The sequence below is a fragment of the Geotrypetes seraphini genome, chromosome 11 (assembly GCF_902459505.1).
Source record: "Geotrypetes seraphini chromosome 11, aGeoSer1.1, whole genome shotgun sequence".
Lineage (NCBI taxonomy): Eukaryota > Metazoa > Chordata > Amphibia > Gymnophiona > Dermophiidae > Geotrypetes > Geotrypetes seraphini.
Window position 1 is genome coordinate 102865689 of NC_047094.1, and position 9613 is coordinate 102875301.

The 9613-nt window shown below is 38.9% G+C and overlaps 1 long non-coding RNA gene across 1 annotated transcript in view; it reads left to right on the forward strand.

The window, feature by feature from the left end:
• LOC117345712 overlaps positions 1–8970 on the forward strand; it is a 46811-nt gene extending 37841 nt beyond the window's left edge. Inside the window, exon 3 of the long non-coding RNA XR_004536493.1 lies at positions 8549–8970. This is a non-coding gene — a long non-coding RNA (uncharacterized LOC117345712). The remainder of the gene's footprint in view (positions 1–8548) is intronic.
• The last annotated feature ends 643 nt before the right edge of the window (positions 8971–9613 follow it).

The window sequence follows — 9613 nt, forward strand, 5'->3', positions numbered from 1 at the left end:
TTAATGAAAAAAAACAGTCCATGTCCACACAAAATTTTATCATCTTCAGGCGCTAAATTAACCCATGCTTTAGTAATCAGTTCTTCAAAATGGCAGCAGCATCTGTCAGTCATATTTAACTGGGTCAGCTGATAATGGAGAGCCAATCACATTAAGCCAAAGCCATCTAATCCAATTCTTCATCGAGTCCTTCAGGCATAACAGTTCATGGTTCAAATATCCACCTCTGTTCTTTATAGCTAACTGTTGTTCAAAGTACCTTCCTTGCCAGTCACCTTTGACTCAATCTATAATAAAAGCCAATACTTATCTGCCATGATATAATGAAATTGTAACGTGTAATTCTAAAGGTGCTGAGATAGTTTCAGTACTGATTCTAGATTATACTTGTTCAATGTTAAGGCATGAGTTGTTCTGCCTATATGCACCTTATTACATGGCATAAAATTGCATAGATCACGAGAGCTAGTACAAGTAGCATTTGCTTTACTGTTGTTTGACCTTCGGGACTAGGGTATATCCAGTCGTGTCCTTCAATAGTACTCTGGCGCCTGACATCAACCACAAGCTGTATGAGTAAAATTGAGCATCACATTCTGTGCATGATCTAGTCAAAATGTAAGAATTCATCAATAGATTTACTTCATCATAACGCACCTTAGTAAAAGGACCCTGTCATTTTGAAGAGAGGCATGGTTCCACCTACTCTCAACTTCCCCCAAACCATTTCACAGGTGTATTGCTTTAGTTCCCTAAAGCACCGTTAACTCCCATACTGACAGATTGTGAATTACCTCATAAAGTCAAATTTTATGATTTTTTTAAAATTGAAAATCAGCACAAGGTTCTTCAAGGTCAAATGTAAAGGTTTACAGGCAGGGATGTTTCAAAAGTAAGGGCTCCTTTTACGAAGCCACGTTAGCGATTTAACACGCGTAATAGCACGGACTAACCCCCACGCTAGCCGAAAAATTATCGCCTGCTCAAGAGGAGGCGGTAGTGGCTAGCGCGGCTGGCAAATTAGTGTGCGCTATTACGCGTGTTAAACTGCTAACGCGGCTTCGTAAAAGGAGCCCTAAGTTAATCAAGACACTACACTTCTTTCCATGTTCCTAACGGGGTTTTTCCCCCCCATACATACAGTCTTCATATGGAATTGGACTTTCTTAAAATTGTGCAATAGTACCTTTCTATTGCAAATGCAAGTAGTGTCTCACTTCCGGTTCACCACATTTCCCACGTTTCCCACGTATTCACCTTTATAGGATCCCCTGGGACCCCTGAAGAAGACTTTTTGTTGAAACGCGGACCGCGTTGGGTCCTGTATCCCTAGCGGACTAGGCTTTTATGTGGATAACTGATTTTTATGTGGATGATTTCAGTGCACCTTGGAACTTTGACACTTTTTTTTTTTTAATTTATAATTTTAATAGTTACAATATTGAACGATACCAAAAGAAAAAAAAGGAGTTTCCATAAGTTTTACAATATTCATACCTTCATACATAATTCCTTTCAAAGCCCACAACAAAAGGGAGACATGATACTATTCCAAATAAACATATTATAAAGAAAGAACTAAAGAAATTATTTCAAGATTCATCCTCGCGAATCCTAAGCCATTTCTTACTCTGTGTTGGATCTTAATTATATCCTCTAATTTCTCAGTGTAAAACTAAAAGCTACTTTATTATTAACTCACTTCTGTTCTCTAGCACTCAAAAATTGTTGCAATTGAATGGGATCCCAAAATACATATTCTATGTCTTGTAACTTAACAAGACATTTACATGGAAATTTTAGATAAAAAGATGCCTCTAGAGCTAAAACTCTAACTTTTAATTTCAAAAATTCTTTCCTTCTCAGTTGCGTAGCTCTAGAGACATCTGGAAAAATTCTGACCAAATCCCCACAAAATTTTGTTAATCTATTTTTTTAAATAAAGTTTCATAATTAACATTTTATCTATCTCAGCCTGAGTAACCCTCTGCTACTCTACAGTTTTTTGTGACTTTTTTGTTATCCCCCTTTTTTTTACCATGGACCCCTGACGAAGGTTTGTCCGAAACACGGACCGTGTCGGGTCCCCTGATTGGTAAAAGGGTTTGCATATAATTATTTTGTCACAATAAATTTTGCCTACGTCTTGTACAGATCTGCAGTTTTGTTTTGTTTTATCTATCTCACTCATGCATGTTATCACCAGGGTGGACCTACTCTGGATCACATCCTGACTATCTTCAAGGAATTCAGTCAAGTTGATTTCATTTGTCACCAAGTGGTCCTCCCCCTGTCCAGGTTCTTTTTTTCTTTTGGGGGGAACTTTGACACTTTCAAATAAAGTCCATTTAGGAACATTGTCACTCCACAGTTTTTTTGGGTTTCTCAGGTACTTATACCTGCTGCAACTGTAGGTATTTTCAGGGGCACAGTGCACAGTACTGTACCTGTATAGTTTATAAAACATTTTTCAGAAACACACAAGGGACTTTTTACTAAGGACCTCTTCTACTAAACAGCGCTAGCGGTTTTAGCGCGAGGAGCCGCGCCGAATGACCCGCGCTGCTCCCGATGCTCACAAGAACTCTATGAGCATTGGGAGCAGCGCGGGCCATTCAGCGCGGCTCACCGCACTAAAACCGCTAGCGCGGTGTAGTAGAAGAGGGTGTAAGGGGCGCTAACTGATTTTTCACACGCTAACGCTTAACATGTGCTAAATAGAAAGGGCATCTTAACATTGCAGGGGGATCAGGGATACTCCAATCCAGTGATAAAAAAAATCATATCTGAGGGTGCGATCTGCCCATTTAGATTTACTGTTATGATATGTTTATAAGGAGCAGGAAGATATAATGACATGTGTTTTGCCTTGTTTTGGACTCGCTTCCTCTGCTGTTGGAAAAATCTTTACTCATTGGGACACCAGGGGGACAATTTTATAAGAAACAGGCAAGTAACTTAATAGTAAATGGGCTTCAATAATGAGCTTTAAAAAGCTCATAATTGAAAAATATAAAATTGAATTGGGAAATAGATGCCTATCTTCTTAGGCATGATTCTCTAAGGACTTAGGGCCAGATTCACTATACTCCCCTTCCGATCCGATCTGGATCCAATCTGTGGCCGGGGGGCTGATTCACAACGCGTCCTCAAGCAAATGGGGATGATCAGAATCACGCCCCCAACCGTGCCTGATTTTAAGACAAAATGGGATCGTCACGTGGGTTCTCTTCACAGAGAAAGGTAGGGGAAGGTCATTAAGGTGGGCAGACTGGATGGGCCATGGCCCTTATCTGCCGTCTATTTCTATGTTTCTATGACTGCACAGACCGCTGAATAGCGATTCCGACGCATGCGCAGACCAGCGACCTTTTTTTTAAAAAGTTATTCACAAGCCTGTGGTTTTAACCCGCTTTAAACCCGCGGGTTAAAACCGCGGGCTCGCACTGCGGGGAAGGCAAGGAGAATCGGGGCAGAAGCAGGGCGGCAATCGGAGCAGAAGAATGGCGATGAGTCGGGGCAGAAGCAGGGCGGTGACCGGGGCAGAGAGCGGGAGATGCAGTTGGAAAGGAGGTGAGCGACTGGTTCCCAGCAGCCGCTTGTTTCCTGATTGGTCAGCCCAGTCGGTGTTCCAGGTTTTTTGTTGGTGAATCGCTGCCTGTCTACTTTACGTGCCATTTCCCCTCATTTGCATGTGCGGATCAGATCGGATCGGAGGATGATCGGCCACTAGGTTAGTAAATCAGGTCGGAGGAAAATTGGGTTGCAAAGTGGTCAGTACACGATTGGTGTCCCTAGGCACCTATAATGTAGCTCTTTAAAACCCTGGCCAGGCACCCAAGTTTAAAATTAAGCACAATTAATTGTGTTCTATAATGGGCACCTACATTTGGGGAGATTTGGGGAAATTTTCCAGCTTTTTTGTCTCTGTCTGATAATCAAGATGGCTTGCATTTCACTACGGCAAAGGTATGTCAAAATGTGGAATATCTTTTGTTCTTTCATTTGTATGACACTGTTTTTGATTAAAAATCAATAAAGAATTTAAAAAAAAAAATAAGAAAAAGTGAACCCTTTCTGAAGATTAAAATCTCGCTTTTTTTACCATATAATTTACATTTTATATTAAGGAGGAAAAAAAATCCATCAGATACCCTCACAGACTCTTTCAAATCAAAGCATCTGTTGAATATCACGGATCTAATTCTCATTCATTTGTCTTAAAAAACCCCAAACCCTCCATGTAGCAGCCAAATCTAGTTCTCATTATTTATATTTTATCAAAACGAAATATGAATACAGTTCATGAAAAGACCATCCAATGCACTTATCTTTTAATAGCCCAATGCGGCCCTGGCTTCGTCAGGGGATTCTTAAAGAGTCTGTTGAGGATACCTAAGGTCTTTTTCCTCCTTAAATACCTCTGTCATCTTCCACTATATAATCCAGCCACGTGGTGCAGAAACATGAAATACAGCTCAGTCCTGAACTTGGCACAGGTATGGTCTTGAACAAGGACTGGTATTCCCTCTCATCTGAAGGTCTGCCCTAGCCCAAGCAGCAGCCTCGAGGGCCGCAACCCAGTTGGGTTTTCAGGATTTCCCTAATGAATATGCATGAGATCTATTTGCATGCACTGCTTTCATTGTATGCTAATAGATCTCATGCATATTCATTGGGGGAATCCTGGAAACCCGATTGGATTGCGGCCCTCGAGGACCGACTTTGCTACCTGTGAATGGAATCCAGTCTTCTTGCCTGATGTTATACCGTGCTGCCGCCAGGCCTTCGAGCTGGCCTAGGAGCTTTGGTTTTAAGATGGCAAGAACAGGGGTAGGCAATTCCGGTCCTCGAGAGCCACAGGCAGGTCAGGTTTTCAGGACATCCACAATAAATATGCATGAGATAGATTTGCATCTCAGGGAGGTAGTACATGAAAAACCCATTTCATACATATTCATTGTGGATATCCTGAAAACCTGACCTGCCTGTGGCTCTCGAGGACCAGAATTGCTTACCCCTGGGCTAGAACACTAATGATTGCTTATGTAACCATGGATCAACTTCACAGTCAACAATGGGTTCAATGATGACCTCTTAAATTTATAGTCTTAAGTAAGCCTCCTAAATTTGTTCCCTAGTTTCAGCCAAATATAGAAGTGTAACTCGTCAGCTGAAAATTCATTTTAGCATTAATAAACTGGTAGGTTTTTTTTTTTTTAAACAAAAGCATTGTGTGGACTATTATTATAAAATAGAATAAGTATTTTTTTTTTCTCTTTGTACCCCATTTGTGAATAACAAGGGGGAATATTAGCAGTGTTATAACATTTCATTACTTTAACCAATCACTTTAGCATTCATTTTTGCCTCTAAAGACAGTGCTCTAGTTCTGCTGTATCCAACATGTTTCTCTTTATGGTGAAGTCTGAGAACGTGGAAATAATCTACAGAAAGCTTTCCAACTATGTTCCATAATTAACAGGATGTAGGAGTCTTAGACATAACAAACAGAGGTTGACAGGGGGAGGGGGAGCAAGCCACAAATTCACCATGTGGGGTTCAGATCCTGTTTACTAAAGTCTTGTTTAGAGGCTTTGCTTTGATGCTCAGATTATCAGTCCTCTCAAGTTTTCAAGCCACACCACAATGATTTCCTATTTATTTATGGCAGGGGATTTTTTTTTTGTAGCAAAAAGTTTAGAAGAGATGTTAATGTTATTTTATGAGACTATACTGTACTGAACATGCAAGACTATAAGTGTGGTTAGGATCTTTTCAAAGTGAGTTTTCATTGCTATTTGTTCTGGAGATTTAATTACCTGCCTTGCCCTCCCCCCTCCCCCCCCAATAAATCTGGACTATAGGCGGATTTCATGGACTTGTAATCTAAGCTCTACCTGAGGTAATGGAGGATTAAGTGATAGGCTCAAGGTCACAAGTACCATCAATGGGAATATGAACATTGGCTTCTCTGGTTCACGGCTAGTTCCACGAACCATTAGTCTACTCCACCACATGAGCTAGATTTCTGGTATAGTAAAGGTTATCATGATCTACAAAGATTTCAGTTTTCTCAGGATCAACATGGTTTTCTAGAACCTTCATCTGTAATGCTACAGCTCTCAGTAAGTCTTTCCCCTGGGTAAGTCTAGCTGCTCTTTCTCAAGATCATAGCTTTTGACTTGCATTTTATAAACATTGTCATAACATTGCATAATCACGGCCGGTGGCTCATCAGCCCATCCTTAGAGGCCTCCAGCCAACTGGCTTCACAGGAAACCCACAGTGAATATGCATGAGTAATATTAGCATGCACTGGAGATCCAGTATATGCAAATTCATCTTATGCATATCCTGAAAAAGATGACTGGCTATGGGATCATCTGGGGCAGGTCTGGGAACTACAGAGCTAAATTATGCTTTTGGCGTAAGGATATGTTCCCAACCAGGCTAATTTAAAACAAGCATCTATACTACATCTTGCAAGATGGATCATCTGTTTGCCACAGGCTTTGAATCTTTGGCTTCCAATAAACAAGGAGTCATTTTTTTAATGCATTCAGTATCCTTTAAGTTAACAGTAAATCAACTTAACAACAGCTGTCACTGTTAGAGCTGATTAATGAGAGAATATTGCACCATCTTGTTTGCCGTTTCAGTGATGAATGCCTCCACTGGAATTTTTTTTTTCTGGAAGTCCTGTGGACATATTTTTTGGAACAGTAATTGAACTTATTAAATTAGTTTTTAATAAGTACTTGCAGTAACTAAATAGGAATGACATTTTAAATTACAATTTTTACAGAAGAATGCTAGAAATGGCAAATATTGCAGTTTGTGCATGAGACATTATGCAATCAGTTTTCATGTTCTTTTTAATAGTCTAAAAGCACTTTATTGTTAGCATGTGATATAAAGCTAGTACTATACTTTACTGGATTAAAAGTGTATTAGTTGAGGATACGTTAAGAATACATTGCAGTTAAACTTTTTAATTACGGGTGATTATTCATAAGTCCAAAAACAAGAATCAAAAAATTAACAACCAAAGGTTACAAAAATCAAAACAAAATCATAAAACTGTAGATGTATTTCAATTATCTCTTGTGGAAGGAGGAAAGCCTCAGATCATGTGTCCATTTTCACATGCCTCAGCTAATGTGGACAATTTCAATCACTGGCCATCTTACACCAAAAATCATGCTGTGCAAACTTACATTGATAATATATAAATAATATCAAAAGTGTAAAAACCACTTAGCTTGATAATATCAGGCAACTTATTTTAAGAGATCTTGGCTTCTGAAAGCTTATTGAAATATGTATTTAGTGCAATAAAATGGCGTTATCTTATTTTCTATTTTTTTATTTTTTTATTTCTATTTGTTAATTTGTAAAGTATGCAGAGTCTGGCTGCATCTAAGTTATATGTGAATTGGACGTATTGTAAAACATTGCGTATAACTTTTAGGAATGCCTCCGATCTGCCTCTGGCCATGCCCCATTTTCAAATTCGTGTACGTCAACTGGCATATACATTTTACAGAATTGCACTTTCTGAGTTGTGCACGTAACTTTTAATGAGTGCTAATTAGCATCAATTACAAGTGCCAATTATCAGTGCTAATTAAGCCTACTGAGCAATTAAGTTGTGCGTGCACATCAGCTATGCGCACAAATGTATGCATACAACTTTAGAGCAAACAAAAGTGTCTTTATTGATGACAGTGTTTTGGCAAAAATAGCCTTTGTCAAGAGTCTAATAAAAACAAAGTATGCGTAAAACATAAATTAATATCAGAATAATAAAAACAATGGTCTAAAGGAAATATAGAAATGAAAAAAGTACATTATAAGTCTAAAAACAATACTGCTTCTTACATGAGTGTATAGTAAAAATGCATGATTAAAAGACAAGACAAAAATATATTATCGTAACACGTATCTCACCGAGTACTTCTATATGAACTTTCAAATCAAATAAACATTGCAAAAAGTATAAGACATATTAAACATCAACCAAAGTCTCGACATACCTATTTTGTAATAGTCTTCTTATAAAACATCAACAAATGACTAAAAAGTTACAAGAATTTTGATTAAAACCAATATTAGTAACATAGTACATGACGGCAGATATAGACCTGAACGGTCCATCCAGTCTGCCCATTAGTTATACCCATTAAAAATACATGATTAAATTCTCACAACTTGCCTCTTCTTTGATATTTCTGGGCCATAGACTAAAGTCCACCTGGTGTTGTCCTAAGTTCCAAATGCTCAAGTTGCCATCCAAGCTCACTCCAGCCTATCCAACCATCCTGTTTGCAGGATATTACATTATATTGCCATCTTCTGTCCCACCAATACCTTTCAGTTCTAGGCGGTTTACAACAAGAATTGTCCTGGGCATTCCCAGGGAGATTACAAGATTGATAGATATAGTATGCTTCGGGATCTGGGAAGGGTCAATATGGTTTGGTTAGATTATTTGACAAATTTCTTGAATAGTATAGTTTTCAGTTCTTTCCTGAATGTTTTGTAGTTGGGCGTTGTGGTCAGCAGATCTGAGAGGTGATATCCACCATAAAGTCTGGCCAGTAAAGATCCTCATGTTCCAAGTTGATGGAGTTCCCATTGATGCCCTCCACAGCCCATCCTACACCAAATCATCACATATGGGACACAGACCGAGCAAGTCTGTCCAGTACCAGCCTTAGTTACATGATAAGATAAATGAAAGTACAGATTTACCCCATGCTGTTTTTATTATTCTGATTTTAATTTATGTTTTATGGATACATACTTTGTTTTTATTAGACTGTTGACAAAGGCTATTTTAGTTGAAACACTGTCGGTGTTGAGTCTACATTTGCTGTCATCAATTGCTTTGGCACCTACATTTGCTAACCATTTCTTCTACCGTTCTCTGTAGATATGTTAATACCCACTCATGACTCTATGATTTATTTTCTTAGATTCTGCAAAGCATGTGTTCTTAATCACATTCTCTATAAGCTATAAATTATTGATTCTATAGCTTTGTGTTTTGATCCTGTAGCATGTTATTGACACTGTAATGTACGTATCTCTGTTCCTGAAAACTTTGTGTATGTTTCCTTTTAACCCATTCTAGGCTCCTGGGGAGGACGGACTATAAAAATGAATAAATAAATACATTTGCTGTCATCAATAAAAACTGTTATGGTTGTTCCAGACTTTGGCTGTGGACATCTCTGCCTTACAACTCTTTTGTTTGTATACAACTTTAGGAATCTTATACAGAATGTTTCGCTCCATAAGATGTGTTTTTTTCCACCCCAAAGTGGGTAGAAATGTTGGTGCTTCTTATGCAGCAAAGATACAAATTTTTACATATACACCTCTGTACCTTTTTAAAACATCTTCCTCCTCAAACCACCAAATCCCATAGCCTTCCTTCTTCGGACCCCCGACCACATCTGATACAACTTTTCTCTCTCGCAAGTGTCCTGCATGTGCCGCAAACACGAAGCTGCATCAAAAGAGGGCGGGACTTGTTGCGGGTGATCTCCTGTAGGAAACCAGAGCTGGGGGATAGGAGCAGTTCCTACGGTGCTCACGTACGAGC